The sequence below is a fragment of the Dermacentor andersoni genome, chromosome 7 (assembly GCF_023375885.2).
Source record: "Dermacentor andersoni chromosome 7, qqDerAnde1_hic_scaffold, whole genome shotgun sequence".
Classification (NCBI taxonomy): Eukaryota; Metazoa; Arthropoda; class Arachnida; order Ixodida; family Ixodidae; genus Dermacentor; species Dermacentor andersoni.
The window spans coordinates 66624073-66642726 of NC_092820.1; the positions used below are offsets into that span (position 1 = coordinate 66624073).

An 18654-nucleotide genomic window follows, 5' to 3' on the forward strand; every position below is an offset into this window, starting at 1 on the left:
GTTTTCAGTGTGCGGCATCGGACAGATTGCCCACGGCGCTTACGCTGCTCACAGAATTCTTCTCTTGATATAAGCCGTGTACCTATATGGTAAAAATACAAAATATCCACACGCGAAATCAAAACACGTTATAAAGGTGCGCTTAAATTTCCCATTAAGCAATTTCCTAATGTTTTGTGATGTTTTTCTCTTTCTCGTGCACTATTAAAGGTGTAGCGCAGAATGGATCTCCACAAGAAATTGAAAATTCAATATCTGGACTTGTGGCAATACTTCTGAATAGCCTTGGTTTGGGTGAGTCCCATATAATTTGTTCCTATTTGGTAACACGCTTAAGCACACATGTAGGTAAGCCTTAAAATTGGGAGTGCCTGTGCTAGGCGCTCTGAGTGTCAGTTATGGGGCGCTAGAACGTAAAGCTATTCGAAACTGTTCTTATTCTGTTAATGCAATCAGAGTTCCAAAATTGATCAAGGGGGCCCCGTATCGGCAGTTTGTCCCGCGACAAAATGTAAACTGCGCAAACTCCCCATCAGGTATGACTTGTGCACGCTGCTTATGCATTATTATCGCGAGCAAACAAAAAATATTTATTTCTGATTCGGCACCTTTTCGCCATTAGCTTCCGCTGTTGGTCAGAAGTTCAAAAGCTAACTTACGCTAAGCAAGAAGAAGCTGGTCAGTTCCACAAGCCTGCTCCCCCCACCCCATACGGTTACCTACTCTCACTGCGCTCACTTGGCCCCACAATATTCCTGTTCTATATCTGCGAGCTCCTAGCCTCTTGTCAGATAGTTGGACACGAAAACCCCCGCCAAATTAGGCAATGCTATTCGCTTTGAAATCAAGCAAAATGACCTCCCCTAATCGCGGAGAACGTTTGATTGGGTGGTTCAAGAAACGGTGCCAGGCACCGCGGGGTGCTTACCTCAGCGGCTGCACAAATTTGACATCATGATATTGGAATAAATACAGATTAGACTATTTTTACTTAATAGGGCCCGTGCAGTATGAAGGAAGTAGGTAGCAAAGTTTGTGTTGAAGCCTGAATTGTGGTGTCATCGTAATAATATTGGGCAAAGTTATTACTTGCATACGTTATCAAATCAGTGGTAAGTTCTTTTCCCTTCAAATAAACAATTACTGATCCCGCGATTGAGATCTTCTCTCATAACAATTGTGATAAGTATTGTCTGCGGCATGTAGTAGAATTCTGCATCTTGGCCTGTATTATGCCCCGGTCACAAAGGGACACTTAAGTGGGCTCGAACAGGTGCACATCGCCGCAAGTGTCATTCGCAGGCTGTCACGCGGGAGCGCTTAGCAACGCTTACTGCAGAGCGCATTCGTGACCGAGAGGGTTCGGCGAACGCACTTCGCTGCGGCGAAGTGCCTCATTAGCAATGAGTAAAAAATTAAGTAAAGTAATATTCACAACAGAGACTTGAGCAACGTTTAACATTTACTCTTTATTTTTACGTTGCTATTATTTATTATTATTTTTACATTGTTAGGTATTAAAATTTGTCACGCTACCAAACAGAAAAGAAAGAGTACAATAAGGTAGAAAAAAAAAGACTACTCTCACTCGGGAGTTCTTTACGGCCACGCCTGGTAACGGCCGCGCACTTGTTCGGCGGAACGCATCAGTTGCACTGGAACTGGTCAAGTCCTGTTGTCTTGCCTTGGCTCGTGATGATTACTCTTGTTGTTGGGGTTGAAACAAATACTTTACAAACTGGTTTTTCGCACGCACGTTTACGTTAACAAATGCATGCTTCGTCTGCTCACTCCCCGATTGCAATCGCCACCAATATGAAACAACACTTCTCTTCCTCGTGGAGCAGCGCTCCGCGCAAATCACAGTCAGCGCGCTGAAAGGGCACTTGCTCAAAGTGCACTTTAGTATGCCCACGTGACAGGGGGTATTGCTCTAAGGGACGGCCATTGTCTACAGGGAAACATTGTAATGCGTCATCGACTAATTACCGTTACATTCACCGCATATTTGCAAAAGTATTATTTAGCGGCACGTATTACAATTCGCCAATTGTAACTGCTGAGTTCGCAAGACATGTACGCTCAGAAAGGTTTCTGAGAATGGCAGTAGTTTCGAGAAATGCGCACCCAGAATATGTGACGAACTACGCTGGTGTTCTGGGAAGTAAGAGTTTTAATAGATCAAAGTGCGCGTTTCTAAAAACTCAAGTGATGGAACAGTAAAATGTTTACGTCAAGTTTGAGCTCACTTATCTCATAACTGCTGTTTGTTTCAAAAGCTTCCTAGTGGATGTGCCTTGAAGACTCAGTGGCATCAGTTCACAAACTGTACAAAATCAGTTGAACATATTGATTTCTTTTGCAAGTAGTGTCCGCGCTTTTTTAAGTAATGCAGCTCGATAAATAGATTTGGGCTATAACCTGCGTGTGATTTTTATCTCTGGTCATTAAATGACCACTTTGCATTCCCCGCCTACCCTTTGTTATTATTTGAGCTGAATAATATCGATCCTAAGGTACGTCCAGACTAGCGACAAAAACGCGCGCGACACTCCGCGCGCGGCGAGCGGTGCTGTCGCGCGCGGCAAGATTCACGAATAGCGGCAGTAACGCGCGAATGGGTGCGAGACCCATTTTTTCGCGGCAGCCGCAGGACGAGCACCAATAAGAAGCGAGCCGCGCTGTTCTGGCCCCACCTGTCGCATAAGCCAAGAATCATAATTTATGGGCTCTCAGATTGGACAGTGACACGGACGCCGTAAAATCTGAGAGGCCATTTCCAGTCAAGCGGGCTGCTTTTGCTAAGCCTTCCCACACCGCCACCGAGATGTCGACGAAGAAGTCGCCTCGCCATGGAGGATTTTTCGGAAACCGTTCGCGGATATGCGTGCCTCTCTGACAAATCGAACGTCAATTTTAAGGACAAGGAGCTGCGTGCTAACCGCTGACACATTACTGTCCAGCAGTTTGGCATGGCAGGTGAGTAATTGGTGAAGGCGGGGAAGCAGAGTGTGCACCTGGCACTCAGTGTCCTGCGCACCCAAAACTTTCTCGTCCGCTTTCTGGCACGTCGGCGTCGCACAAGTAAAGAACAAATAAGCGTTATAGTGTTCACAGTCACCAGTAGTTCCTCGTCCGTATCCGACATGCGTGAGCAGGACCGGCAGTGGCGCAAAGAAACACGGACACTTCTGATGGAACACGAAATTGGCAGAACGGAGAGCGCGTTGTCACGAGAAGTATCGAATGGAACGAGACAATGCGGGATTCCGCGCGCCGTTGCCGCGTGCCGTAAAACGCGACTGTGTACTTGCCCGCGCCCGTCTGCCGCGCGGCCGCTTGCCGCGTGTGAGGTATCGCCCGCGTTGTTGTCGCTAGTGTGGACGTACCTTTACGGCATCTAGTATCTTCAACTGTTTTTGGGACCAGGTTAGTGTATAAACTATAAAATTTAAGGATTCTTCAACTGGCTTGTATCATTATATATTCGAAACATTTTCAATAGAGAAATTCAGAGTGTGTGTTCACAAAGAATTTCGCTCGGTAGGGCACTATGAATAAGTTTCGACCAATCGTTACCGGCAGTAAAAAGTAGACGCCAGCAAGGCAAAACCCCTGGAAGTTAAATTTTCTGAAATGAGGAACGATGTTTCCACATTTCGTTTCTTTCCAACACATTCAACGCGAAAGAAAGAAAGAAAAATTAAGTCCCCTTAGCACGAACGGCTGGTTCGGATAAGCCGAGCTTCCGCAGTCGTCACTGACGCCTGCTAATCGGATCTGCAAGAGGCCTGATCCGACAGAGTTGGATAAGGAAGCTCTGCTAGCTACACGAAAAGTAAGTGGTGTTTCTGTGGATATAAGGAACTACGCCAGCACCGACGATGATGTGGAAGCATTCGGGGCCGACTCCAAACAAACAAACAGTATCGCGGAGTAAATAGGTGACGAACGGGGGACACTTTCCAGGAGTCAAAATAACCAGTCATGTTCGAACGTGATGCATACGGAGATGCCCCGAATAGTTTGCTATTTTTGAGTAGTGTGAAGCCACCGGAACATTTCCGTGTGAACTACGTGAAATGGAGGTGTTTTGACAGCCCACAGTTATGTAGTACAGCGCAGGGAAATTGCAATTACTCAATAGAAGAAAAAGGCATAAAGCTACATTTTAAATCGTAGAAATGCAATAAACGTTTCTCTCTACATGCGTCGTTCTTTCTTTTCAATGCTGATTCTTGTGTTTTTCTATCGCGAATATTTGGGCGCACTAGGAATAGGAGATTTTCCATTCAGTGGATCTGTTCTGCTAAGGTGCTGATCATATATATTCCTGGTATATATTCCTGGTACCGTAAAGTTCCTCTTAACGAAAGTCTACTCAGTAAAATAAATGGTAGCTGCCAATCAATGATGAATCGAGAAAAGAAACAGCTGCGTGTGTTAGATGTGAGACCTTTGTAATCCCTTATCGCATTAATTCTTTTGTATTTCCTGAAAAAAGAACCGGTAACATGGAATGCTAGAATAATTACATTAGCCTTGGTAGAAAAGGATCTTTAAATTCAGATTAGTAATACAAAAGGCATGAGGTTATTCTGCGAATTTTCGTGACCTTTCTCCCTAATTTTCCTAAATATTGCTTCGAGACCTTTTATTTTGTCACTGTGAAATGCAACAAGGTACCGTGGAAACGTTGCCACGGCAAAAATCTGTCTCCGGAAAAGGATGGTGTTCAATGTCACCCAATAAGCTGTGCATCAAATATCCCAATGAACCAATATAGCAGATGTGGTTACTTTTGAAACTTACACGCTAAAGCATTCTGACGGGTATAGTGCCCGCACGTCAGTACTGGCAAATACTACGTCATCTATGTTATAAAATGCATTCAAGCCACCCCTCCATTGCTTCGAAGTTGAAACAGAGTCGTATCGAAATAAAAAAAATATCTTGTTACTAACCAGGCATTGGCACATCTGCGTGGAACAATTTCGCTAGTGAAAGCTGATCGAAGAATAGCTACAATGAAAACGGTACGTATAAGATACCTGCAGTAGGGTAACGTTCTGATTATTCAGGGTGGAAATAAAGAAGAAGGCACTGGGGTAAAAGGCATTCAATAAAGTACACTTACTTTAATCTTCTTTGGGCTATTACGGAACGTTATTCCCACTCTACAGTGCTAGGAACACACACGGTGTTTCCAGCACAGTGAATCTTATTGTTTTACTGATGCAAACTAACACAAATTCGCGCACACAAAAAGAAAATACTGTGGAGGCATTTGCCACGTTAGTTACTGTTCCTAGTAAGAAAACAGGCATTACAAGTGATCATCTAGAGCGACGCGCATATTTCACCTATCATGTTCCAAAATATTCTGCGTTTACTGCGGCACCGTTCTTTTTGAAGTTTCGCAGAAATAACACATTTTATAATTTGCATCGTTCAGCACAAGAATTGCCACAAATAATTTATTTGTATGTAAGAGAAAAAATTCGAGGTTGCCTTCGCTTATGGGCAGGCAAGCTGCTGCGGGGACGGTGCTAGCGTAAACTTCTTTGGCACTACGCTCGTAGCCGCAGAAAGCAGCCGTTCAGGGACGGCTGGAGTGTATTCCAGAGAAGCGGGAAGCATGCGGCATCCACCCTTGTATGGCTACTTTTTGCAGCTGCAGGCAGGCAGTGACATAAGTTTATGCTAGCGCTGTCTTCGCAGCTGGCATTTCTCACATAAACGAAAGCATCTTCTGTATATTTTCTTTAACAAAAATCGCAAGTTTTTACCAAGTGTGGGACGGAACGATGTAGTCTGCAAAGTGCAATATTTCGGCGATATTTCTACAAGAACAGTGCCGCCGTAAATGAAAAGCTTATGTTTCTCGAGCACTTTAATCGAAATAAGCACGTCCCAGTAAAACCGCTAGGAAGGGAATTAAAGTAAACGCGTGTACAGAACAAAAATTTTCATGACGGCAGCAATTTACTCTAGCTTAAACTTCAAAGATCGGGATGATATTTGTTATGTTAAGTTAAGCAGGCAAAATGCATGCTGTGAATTTTGATGAAGCAAAAAAAGATACATGGGAATCATATTCAGGGGAAGAGCAAATAACGTGGCTGTTAGTGAAATCCTGTTCTGGATGGAACCCCCTCAGTTCGATAACAAAGGCAGCCATACCAGAAATTTTAAGTGTCTGTGGTAACCATTCAAAATCACTAATAGCGTAGTAACCGCTCTTCCACAGTAAACTAGGCTCTTGCAAAAGCATTTGTACTTCAAGGTGTATAACCAATCCATTTATCTATGCTCACAAACGCTTGTGGACATATGTAAACAAACTATATTTTTGTAACGCTGGTTTATCTGACATCTTTGCCATGTTTAACATATACTAGCCAGCCCAGCATAGAAGCCTCGAGTATCACATATCATCATGACGAAACACCTAAATGATACGAGCTGCTCCATTCTGTTGAGAATGTCTAATTTTCCAAAATACTTGAAATACAACAGAAGCATAATTCAACAGTTACTGAGGTTTGCGAGTGCATGCTGAAGTAGGATTATATTCACATCTGGTAGCGCAGTTTTCATCTCTAGCCACAACGAAACGATTTTCTCCAGTGGCATTATTCACTTGGAAGACATAGCGTTAGTCTGGGTTAGCATGCTTTTTTGATTATGTATTCTATGAAGGTAATAAATACATATAGAAACTTGCTTTGCATGGCGCGTTTCATGTGTAATAACTGTACAGGTTATCATAATGTTTTTCATAATGACTTGTGGAACGCTTCATTTTATGCAGACTTCCTAGTGAAGAATTTCCGTTCGAGCGGTCACTGGGGCGAGGGCAACCGCGTCTGCAAAGATCCCATCCACGTCAACATAGGCGATGTTGGTCTTCTTGGTAAGGTAGGTGCACGCAATCCACATTTCACAAAAAGCTTCCGGTTTACTCTTCGACAGAAAGAATCATTAAGCCTGGTAAAGTTTTACCTAAGAAGAAAGAGGGTAGTAAACAAATTGTTCCAGGGACTTTTTTAATAGACGGAACGGTCATGAAATAATCTTCGGAATACCACCAGTACTCATACTTCTTACGCGTGACATAGTACATCCAGCAATATATCTACACGTCTAAAGGTACTTGCAACACCATATAAACGGGGGAGAAGTAATCGCTCTTCCAAAACGTTGATGTACAGTAGAGGTCACATTATCTACGCCTGTGAACTTGGCATAGCTACTAACACCAGGTACCTTTACACGTGGTGATATTTAGGTACACAGAGGCATTCGCGTCGTTGTAGAAACTCCAAATACGGGTATAAGTTAGCCGTACCATGACCAGCTAGCACAACTAGCTCAAGAGTGGAAATTCTGCAAACAATTCAAAGCTAATTCGAGCAGCAAAAAGAAACGTCATTGCGTGCCTTCCAACTCGCCAAGACTGCTCCGTAGAAGTTCTGCGACTGTGCCTTGTTCGTTGTACATAGTAGATGCTTCAATGAGATGCTTTATCACACAAGTGTGAAAGCAACAGATGGCTTGAGCGGGCTTTGCAAATAAGTACGTTAGCCTGTAGAACGTGAGAAAATAATACCTGGTTGAACCGCCGCGCGGCGAAAGCCATATTTCGCAAACTGAAATGGGTGTCAAATTTATGCTCGGACAGCAACCTAACATCAGTGACGAGATAGGTCACTGAGAAATACGGGCAACACGTGGAAATGTTTGTTTCTGTACGTCAGATAGCCAGCAATAGTAACTCGCTTGTAAAAGACAGGACGAAGACAGTTTTCTTTTTTTTTTTTTGAAGCATTCAAATGCTCTCAACGCCTGAAATGGGCCGGTAAGCAAACCGTCATCATACTAATATCGAAGGGAATGAAGCCTATTTGGCTCACTGGGTGGAAAAAAATGACCCTGATACTTACGCATAATTACCAGCAAATGACTCCACTTTCACCTCTATAAACAAATATCAGATTGAATATCCCAAAAATAAACAACTGTTCGCACGCCGTTCCTGTAAACAGTAATCCGACATGCATGCTGAAGGGCGCTTAAGGGCACTCGTCGATTTACAGTAATAAGTGTCCTATGTTTTCTGGTATTTCTTGTCGTAAAAATATTTATATGGCGTGCAAGCACATATCTGCATATATATATATATATATATATATATATATATATATATATATATATATAGATATCTCTGTTTTTCATGAGCGCAGTTTCCCGAAACACATCGTCAAAATTTTATTTGACGATAACAAGCGAATTTGACTGTGCCATGAGTAACGTTGAGTACATGCTGGAATATATATATATATATATATATATACGTATTTATATAGGTACACGTGTCAATACCTGCTTACCCTTCCTCGCGGAATGTATCTCACCCGCTAACAAACTTGTTATTGCTCAGCGCAAGAGGCGCCTCCATGATTTGCAGCTTACCAGAATGTTATCGTTGATTTTATCTGTTGTATATGTTGTCCCCGAACCTGGTATTTCCAGGTTGCATACGCGACACCAGTTGTGTAGTAGTTTCTGAAATGCACGCGGCCTTCAGCGATTACCCTGAAACGTTCCATGAGTCTCGTTTAAAAGCTGACGCACTTGATCCGCCGACAAGATTTTCTATGATTGCCGACTGTGTTCGCGACAATCGTTGTGCTTAACTGTTTTTTTTTTTTTTTTTCTGGGCAGAGGTTCGCCCAATGAAGAGATATTTTTGCAACTCAAAGTTTTTCAAGTGTGCTCTTTATCGTCGCTACAACGTCGCATGCCGGTACTGGTACCGGTACTTGTGCATTCATGTACCCGGATGCCCCCATCAAACCCAAACACCGAAATCAACACCAGCGTCGCGTGTGACCAAGCACCAAGCCACAGGTTTAACAACCTGCACCCGGAGCAGAGACTTGAACCTAAAACGACTAGGAAGATCGCTGACCATGACTGACCGAGCATCGCCTGCAGCCATCGTATTGCAACAACCCAGGCAACCACCTATCTCCCTCATAGCTTATTCCATCAACGCAGAAACCTGGCTGGGGACACGCGAAAGGCTCTCACCCTTCAACGACTAGAACACTGAAGACATGCTTCTATGTATTTTTTTATTCATTTATTCCTAAAATTACAAATGAATGGAATCATCTGCCGGCCTCAATTGTTAACATAACCAATACATCTGCTTTTAGAACTACTATTGAAGAATTCTTTTGTTATTCCACACTTTCTAATTTCTTTTATTATTATTATACCCTGTCATCTGCACATGCTCTGTATTTAGTTCCACTCCCTTCTGTAAAGCCTTCGGGCCTTGAAGGTACAATAAATGCAATGAAATGAAATGTGTACATCTGCTTAGACGACGCTGCGAAGACGTGTTGGGAGAACCGGTAGTGCACACGTACAACGTGGGACTTCTGCGGCAGCCTGTACTCCTCGGAAATGTCCAAGGAGAAGAAAGTTCGCGTGCTCTTGTGTAGTGTGAGCAAGAAATTTTCGCCGGAATAATACGGAACTCCCGGAATAGTACCGTCAGAGAGTCTGGACATCTAGAAAACGTTCGAAATACAGAACAGGAAATGCAACCCCCACACGATCCCGACAGACTGCGCCGAAATTCAAGGAGTGTGTTCGAACAACCTGCGGGAGACTATAAGAGCAGTTGTGTGCAAATGAACTGTGAATGACATTTCCAGCCTCACAGCCAAAGGTTACATCGATTGTTGCTATTGTCCAGGAAGAAATTCAGGAAGCCCTAAAACACCAGAACTGCCGCGGCCTCAGCATAAAGCAATGAGCTAGGTAGCTGTCGCCCGCATGCTTGCCGTCAAGCCATTCCTCCACGCCGGAGCCAGGGCCCCGTAGTGCCGCAATTCCATCGCAAACCGACACCGCCAGCATGTCCGCCTGTCCGCGCATGCAGTACCCCGAGGACGACCGCCCGCTCTGCTACATTGCAAGGAAGCTTCCCATGTTTACCGCCTTTGCGCATACCGCGGCTTCGTGCTTCTAGGTTTTGCCGTGAACGTCTCACGTTCCTGCAGTATCAAGCAGCAGGATTGTGAGAAAAGTGGCGGACACACGAAAACGGGAAGAAACAGCGAAATGCAAGAAGTGTAGAGTATTTGGAAATGTATGGCGTGATGGCGATAGACTTTGCAGAAGCATAAAAACACAAACAAGAACTGATGCAAGTATTCATAGTAAAAAAAAAACGCTGTAGAAGCAAGCCAGCAATAATTTACTCAGAACGGTATTCCTTAGAAAGAATAAATATGACAGTGCTTCTGGCACTTCTACGAAGGAGCGTGAATTAAGGTAGCAAAATTATGTGAATGGTTGGGTGCAAAAAAAAAAATGGTTGCATTTTTGCTACTTCATTATCCGTCTAGTGCCTATGTGTCTAAGGTAGGCCAACATTCCGGCATATTGATGTGCTCCAGTTACGTAAGGTGTGGAGAAGCCTTGAATGCATTTAGGTATCGTGGAAAGGTACTTTTTGGGACCAAGTGGCGAGGGAAATGTGACAGTGCTGCAGCACAAAGCATCGGACCAAATGAAGATGAACGAGACAAGCGCTACCAACAACTCCATGAAAATACCACCGAAGCCAAGCTATCGCATATCTCAGGTCTAACGTTTCCTAATGTCGTTGCTTCCAGGATGTAACGTTCTAGTTTTGTTTGTCTGTGGCCACCAAACTCCGCGTTCTTCTGCCGTGGGCAGCAACCACGTCGTTGCTATACTGCGAAGTTACATTCAGGCCTGTGGAAGCTCATCGTTCAGGCCCTGGCAAGTTTGTCAAGGGTAGCATGACCGCAGGTTAAAAGAAATAAGTACATGGCACAAAACTCACATGGGACATAACTTGTGTTTTGGCGCAGAGCAAGTCTGTTCTTGTACACATTACCTTCATGGGAAACTAACGTTCTTCTAGTCCTATATTTCCTTCAAAAAAACTAAGGTACTACGTTTATTGAGTTGCTGAGGTGTTACCTTTACGCAAGCCTTATCTTTTCTTCAGAATAGCATGTATATTCAAAGCAGGGCTTCTGTATTGGTTCTTTCGCAGCTCGTGTTTTCTGTGAAATCCTTTAAACAGTTTTCTATGGCATCGCATTTTACCTAGCGTATTGTTTTCCTCTTAATGTCGATAGTATAAGACGCATTCTTTCGGATAACTTGCTTGCCAAGTATTATCATAACAGACGCTTTTAAAGGGCCATCGATAGCAGCTTTGTGGTATTTAGCGGCAGGCATACAGCCATACGCCGCATCTCTGATTTATGACCGTTGCGTGGCGGTGGTGAATTGGCGCTGTCTGTCACAGTAACAGTGTATTTGTCTGATTTCATTTTCAGTGTGTGGATGACTTAGCGGTGTTGTGCCAAGCGGGCACTGTGGCTGAAGTAAGTGGTTTTGATTTTTTTTTCTTGTAACAAGTAAATCTGGTTCTTACTTCTCAACCATACGATGTGTCGCTCAGATAATTTACATGTATTTCCTTGCTTTCTTTTTGCAGGACACAGTCTACGAAGAACTATTCGAAACTCTTCGTGTGAGTAACTAGGTTTACATCAGCTTCACAGGGGCAAAAATGGGTGCACTTCGTGCCAAATGTTCAAGTGCGTTAATATTGCATCATTGTAATCAGCAAAAATAAGTAATAGAAAATCATAATCTATCATTTCTGTGATAAGAAAGAACCGGCTTTCGTTTGCGTTGCTTTATTTATTTATTTATTTATTTATTTATTTTTTATCTATTTATTTATTTATTTATTTATCTATTTATTTATTTATTGTATTTTAGGCTCAGTTTCCAACTATACAGAATACAAAATTGTTTTCGTAATTCGCTCCTCCGAATGGTCAACAACATGTGTCCGATCGAGTCTTCTTATAGCGCATCCAAATATGAGAAAGATTTCGTAACGTTAACAGGGAGCCCCTGAGCATTTATCGTGTTCGCCATGGTCTGTTCATTGATCTGCCGGTCAGTCGATTATTCTCACGAGCACAGAAATATCTGCAGGTTTACGTAGCAAGGTCTGCCCCAATTTATTTTTTTTTTTTGCCTTTTTTCCGTGATATTTTCTTTTCCCAAGCACTTTTGCCAAGACGCCCTTCTTCTTGTGTTCGCGTTCTCTTGTACAATTCCAGTGTTTCTTGAAGGCGTTATCGAAGAAAGACCTGGTCACCATCACCGCAGGTGTTATCTGCGACATTGCCCAGCTTTTCAAACAAGCTGACATTGGAATAGACATCCTGACGTTCGTCGTTCGCGCTCTCACGGGTGTGCTTGCTGGTGTCACGTGTAAGCCTATTTGATTCCATTACATAGTGAGAGATTTATTTCGCAGAATGTCTATTACATTCATCGATGTGAAGAAGCAAAGCGGTAAGCAACACGGTGACGCGAGCACAATACCTCAATTGTTGTTTAAATCCTTCTAATTTCGATCCAGATATGTACTGTAACAGCCACGTTTAATCGCTCGCTCTGTCTGCTGCACTTTAGTCAGCCTACTATAATTCGTGCTTTCACTAATTTTGCTGTTGGCCGTTCATAACAGCTAGATTGTTCATTTGCATGAAACTATTGATTGTTTTTCTTTATGCACCGACAATATGGAAGATATTGTTCAGGACTTCTTATGAATCAAATAGAAGACAATACACACGTTATCGGAAGCATATAGACAAACTTCATGTTTGTAACAACGAAACCTGTGACGCCGCTATTGCTCAAATATATGGAACCAATAGAAGATAACCCCTTCTCGCGATTGCTGGTTGAGCCACTTCTACTTGTGGTCGCAACATTCTGCGGGTTGCCGTACGACAATAAATGATTCGGGGGGACCAATAGAATCAGGCTCACGGTAGGGAACGGTAGGCGCCTATCTCTGTGACGTCATAGCACGGAGCAGGTGTGGAAAAGAACTCCGCAAATTTTATGTGGTAACATTGCAGCCCCATTCAATGAGCATGGAAATTGAATATATGCAGGCGTTTGGGCATCTAAAAGACCAAGTTTCGCCGTGTATGCTAGCATTAACAAGAACGGTCTGACAAGTGGCGCCACTAGAGAGTGTCGCACTCTTAAAGAAACAAGAATATTATTTACGACTCTCACTTTTCAAGAGTTAAGACACAGCCCACCGCTTGTAAACTTTGCAAAAAGCCTCAAGAACAGCTCTAAGAAACCTAATACGGTAATTCTTTCTTGGAACCAGTTTGGTTTTCCACGTTCCAGGAAGGGAATGCCTCATGGAGCAATAATACATTGGCACGCCCCGTTCCTGCGATCGCCGCTGCTGCCTCAAGCGAATAGAAGAAACACTTACGACAATCGTGTTTTCAATAGGCTGCGTCATCATACCCGACCTCATTGCTGCGCATCAGGAAATGTTCCTCTATGCCATAGCGTCAGAACAATGTCGATGACTCGAGACAATGCGTAACGAGGACTACCTCAGTAACAACTCCATATAGCTTATATTTCAATATCTTCATAATTTCTAGACGTTATTGTGCAACGTTTTAAAAGTGTGCACGCATAATTTATAAAGGGTAAAATTTAAGGGTAGAATTCCTCTAACAATGAGAAGTCCTTGAATATACTGTCGAGCTAAGAGTGCGCTATATTTCTTAAGATGCTGTCGCACTCAATATGAGGTGCAGCGCGAGAATCTGTCTGGCGTGTGCTGCCGCTGCCATGCTTCCATACTGTGCCCATATGACAGCACGGCCGCGCCTACGCAAGAAAATCGCTGAAAAACGCTCCGATTAAGAGTAGCACCCTCTTTACAAGAAAAATGGCATTTGAGCGTGATAGTACCTACGTAATCTGCGCTGAGCATTGCTTGTGACCACATGACTGAAAAAGAGACCACAGTTCCTTGGTGGTTGGTTTTCACGAATGTGTACAGCATGCGTTCGACGTATTTCATCGTCTTCTTTTTCAGTTTAGTAGAGTAGTTTGCTGGGCCAGTTGGTGCATGGGGAACGTATAATGATTGAAGTATAACGTCAGTACTTGCTGGAAACCATTATACGTTCTTTTAAATATTTCTGAATTGCTCAGATTTACAAATACAACCGCTTTTTCTAAGCGACTTGTAGTCATTCGATATTGTCACCAAAAGACTCATATTGCTATGTAAGTAAGCAGAAAAACACCGCTAACACTGTTTCACAATGCGCTCATAGAGAAATAACAGAGTGCCTCTGTCGGAACACGAGAGGCATAAAACGGTAAATGATTCTTTTTTTGGGTGTGTGTGTGTATTTGGGACCGCAATTATTGGCGTCTGCATGGAATCAGAGGGCAGTTATATAATGTTCCAGGTTTCCTTGAAAGTGAAAGCATTGACAACGATAATTAAGTGCTACAGTACTAAGCGACATCTCGTTCTTTTTTTTTGGGGGGGGGGGGGAGTAAAATTAGCAGTTAAAATCCATTTACTTTCTAAACAACTGTTGATTGAGGGTTGATTTTCCCCTTGTTTAGTTACTAAGCACGTACTAAGAAAGTGTAGCCAACAAGCGCGAACCCTCGCTGTCACAACGCCCGCATGATGAGAAGCCCCGGAAACGGGTAGCTCTGTCGCTTGTCGACATGAAAACGAGCTGAGCTGCAGCTCCCTTAAGCGCTTAAACTGCGCCGCCCTGCGAAAAATCACATAAACAAGTGATCTGTGACAGTGGCGCTTCTACACGCCGCTCGCACGCTCTGACACATGCATGCAATCGTGTCATCTTACCGGTCCTACATATACGGCAGAAACCTGGACGTTAAAAATGAAGGTCGACAACAAGTCAAAGACCGCGCAAAGAGCGATTGGAGGAAAAATGTTAGGCTTAACGGTAAGCGACCCGAAGCGAGCGGAGTGCATGAGAGAGAAAACGAGTATAGACAATATTCTAGTTGACATTTAGAGAAAGAAAATGGACCTGCGCAGGCTCTGTTGTGCGCACAGCCGATGACCGGTGGACCATAGGAGTTACGAAATGCGTGCGAACGAAAGGGAAGTGCAGTCGAGGATACCAAAAGATTAGGTGAGGTGATGAAACTAGAAAAGTTTCAGGGACAAGTTGCAATCAGCTAGCGCAAGATGGGGGTAATTGCAGATCGCTAGGAGAAGTCTTTGCCCTGCAGTGGTCATAAAGATGGGCTCATGATGATGATGACGATGATCTTTTTTATAGACGTAAGTGAACTCTCCGCTACAACCAGGCACAAGTGGGATCAACGTTCCTGCAAGTCACTGTGGAAGTGCCAAATCTTCAAGTTTAAGTGAAGGCATACCCGTTCAATAGCAGTGTAAACACTGGATAAAGTAGACTATAACACTTGGACCTCCTTCCTTCAAAGAAAAATGTGATACACATGTGAGTGCCGCGTAAATGCTGCTGTGAAATACAAAATAGATATACTCCTTCAGCGACTGCATTCCGCTCACACATGATAATAGTAGATTTGTTGTCTTTATATGTTTCATAATTTGTTATACCGAATAAATACAAGGTAGTGTCGTCATTTCCCTTTCACGTTACCTTTCTTTTTAAAAAAATTAGGTCTCGAAATGTTATTGTTCCTCTAAAATAACCACATTTTCTAAGCCAACGCTTCTACCAAATACCACCCATTGTGAAATCCGACTGAGATATTATGTTTGACGAAATTGTTTTACTGAGGTTACATTTTGAAGTGCAGGAATTTTTTAGTACGTTGTCATTAACCCCCAACCAGAGACAGGCGACGGAAAGCGTCAATGCCTACCGGGCTGCCCTCAACCTCACACTGCTCCCGATGTGGGAAGAGGGCACCCATCTACCACGATGCGCGAATCACCGCTGTTCGCAGCGCATTTTGTCGTTGCTGCATTGGATAGCATGAATAACTTTAGAGCCCTCGTGGCACGCAAGTCGGAACACGCGCATCCTGTAGTAAAACTTGCGGGAAGCCGTGTTTAGAAAGTCAGGTTGGTCGCCTTTCTTGCGCGGGGTCGCATCATGCGGAAACGGAACATCCCACGCGCTTGACCACCACGCGTCAACACGCGACACTGAACGCGCTGAGATGTGATGTGGTACGTTCCGACGCGTGTCTCTGGGTGCGTCATTAGGACTGTTCATCAGACAACTGAATTTCACCAATATCAGTTCTGCTTATGATCATGCTTTCTGCCTCAAGAAGGAACATTTGGTATACCCTTTAATATAGATGTGAATCTTTTATTTCAGGCTAATGCCAGAACAAGCTGGTCTACGCTAACAGCACAGAGGATAAAGGACCGTTTTCTTTGAATGAAGGGCGTCATGCGTAAAGAAGGGTTTCCTCACGGTAGCCACTTTGCAACTCTACTTTAGCATGCTTCGCCTAATGAAGCTATAATTTTCAGTGCTTTTCGATGCCTTTACCGCGCATTTATCTGTATAAAGCACGAATATGCCATTAAACAGCTTAAATATGTCACTTACCCATGCTGTCCTCCTTATTTAGGTGATAAACTTACTGTGCTTAAGCGTGTCTGTGGCTTGTATGCGGTATTTGATTATATGGCGTGGCATCATCCGTCTTAACGTTGATTTTATCTGGTCCACCATATCTTACTGGTTCTTTTTACTTAACCTGAACGGCACAAGTGAACATGAAGACGGCGCACAATGCACCTTTGTAATATGTTTTACATACCATCTCTTAAGAAAAAGAATATGATACAGCTCCAACACACAAGCCCTGCTTAATTATTCTGAAAAAAAAATATGTTGAGTATACTTTTGTTTACTTTCGACCTACGCAGCGTGGGCAACGGCATGAAAGCTTTGAGTTTACCTAAAAAAATTGTCACAACCTGAATATCATGTGTTGCAATTGATATGTTTATGCAATACACTTCTCAGAAGTACGAATCAAATGCTTGCACTAAAATGCAAGGCACTAACTCACGTGTATAAGCAGCGAAAACACAGGTAATGGGGGAGATGGGAATTCAAGACGCTAAGTAAAACGAGAACAAGATGAAAGCAGAAGCCAAAGTTTCGACAAGGCAACTTGTCTTTCTTCAAGGCGGCATATGCACACGTATGTACACATAAGAAGAGTGTGAGATGTGTACGCAGTGGTCCCATCACGAAGAAAACAATATATGATGCTTGTCGGGGAAGAATGGCGATGAAATTTATATGCTCATAGAGTACGACAGATACCTAGCTATATTTAGGCATTCTGTACATCTTTGGTAAAATCACGGCGTACCCATTCTGGAGGATTAACTAAGAGTGGGAACGCACCCAGTCGCACATACCAAAACGCTGAATCAAGCATGATTCTATTGATGAACCCCTGAATATATATGTCGGTACAATACCACGGCAGTATGCTTTAGAGATACAAATGAGCCGATAAATATGTTGGGTTGTTATGTACAATCTATAGTTGTTTTTTATTACCCTAAGTAGTGGTGCCCCTACGCACACTACTTTGTTGCTCACCGTATATGCTTTGCAGCTACTTGTATTCGACGCATTTATATTTTTCAAGTTTGTTCATATCCACAAATACATCTGCCGAGGAACTGACCGAACCGACAGCAGCAGCAGCCATGCCAAATCAAGGAGGGCTGGATAAGAATCCTTCGCATTAAGGACGTAATAACGTGGTCGATGATGAAAAACAATCCCCTCAAGAGCAAGACGAAAAAGGGGGCTATAAAAACATTGGCCTATTGTCTTCTGTATTGGCCTGTATTCAATAAATACTTGAGAAGGGTGTTGTTTCGATGACGTATCATTTATCTCACGGTAACGCGTGGATGCTTTTCTCAAGTAATTAATACTTTCTGTGTTAGGTGTGTACGTTCTTTCATCATAAATGTTTACGTGAAGTGGCGGTTTAAGGGCTTTGTTTAGGATTAGCTATTTCAACGTAAGCCGAGGCTACCCACGGCTGTCCCAGGTCATATGCTGACTCTATATTACACATATTTTGTGTGAACTGAAAACTTCATGTCAAGCTGGTAGTATGTTTCTAGAACTCATGTAGTTTCCTTCATTCCTTCAAAGTGATTGCGAAAGCTTTTGATTGTTCCTTTTTTCGATTCAATTTTTTTCACGTGTACTGTTTTCTAGGTGCAGTTTCTGAATAGCAAGATCGACTTGTTTTAGATGTATAAAGTTATGAAGGTACACTACGTATGAACAAACTTCACATACTGTGGCAGCTCATAACAAATAATAATTATGACGATAACGACGACAGGAAGAACAACAGCAATCACTGCAGATATTTGCTGACACGCTCAGGCATTACGTCGCTTTTTTTCTGACGCCTCATACCACAACCTTTTATTTGAGCATAAAAATATATTGATGCCGCTGTTCATAGAATGCCACCTTCATATGGCAAAGTATGCGGACCAATCTAAGCGAAGCTTTATTAATGAATCTGAGCATGTGTGGTGAGGCAGCGCCTAAGGTGTTGTGCTCCCGAAAACAAGCTCGCGAATCCAATTCCCGTTCGAATGCAGTATGTGCGAATAAAAGTCGAACTTTCGTCGAAAGGCGAAGCACCTATTGCTATAGCAAGTTAGCAGAAAGCCATACGAAGTCA

General features: G+C 43.1%; 1 long non-coding RNA gene across 1 annotated transcript; it reads left to right on the forward strand.

The window, feature by feature from the left end:
* The first annotated feature begins 202 nt into the window (after positions 1-202).
* Positions 203-16387, forward strand: LOC126534844 (uncharacterized). Its single transcript, XR_008613306.1, has 6 exons — positions 203-294; positions 6815-6921; positions 11397-11444; positions 11558-11593; positions 12198-12351; positions 16287-16387. It is a non-coding gene; the product is annotated as an uncharacterized lncRNA (long non-coding RNA).
* The last annotated feature ends 2267 nt before the right edge of the window (positions 16388-18654 follow it).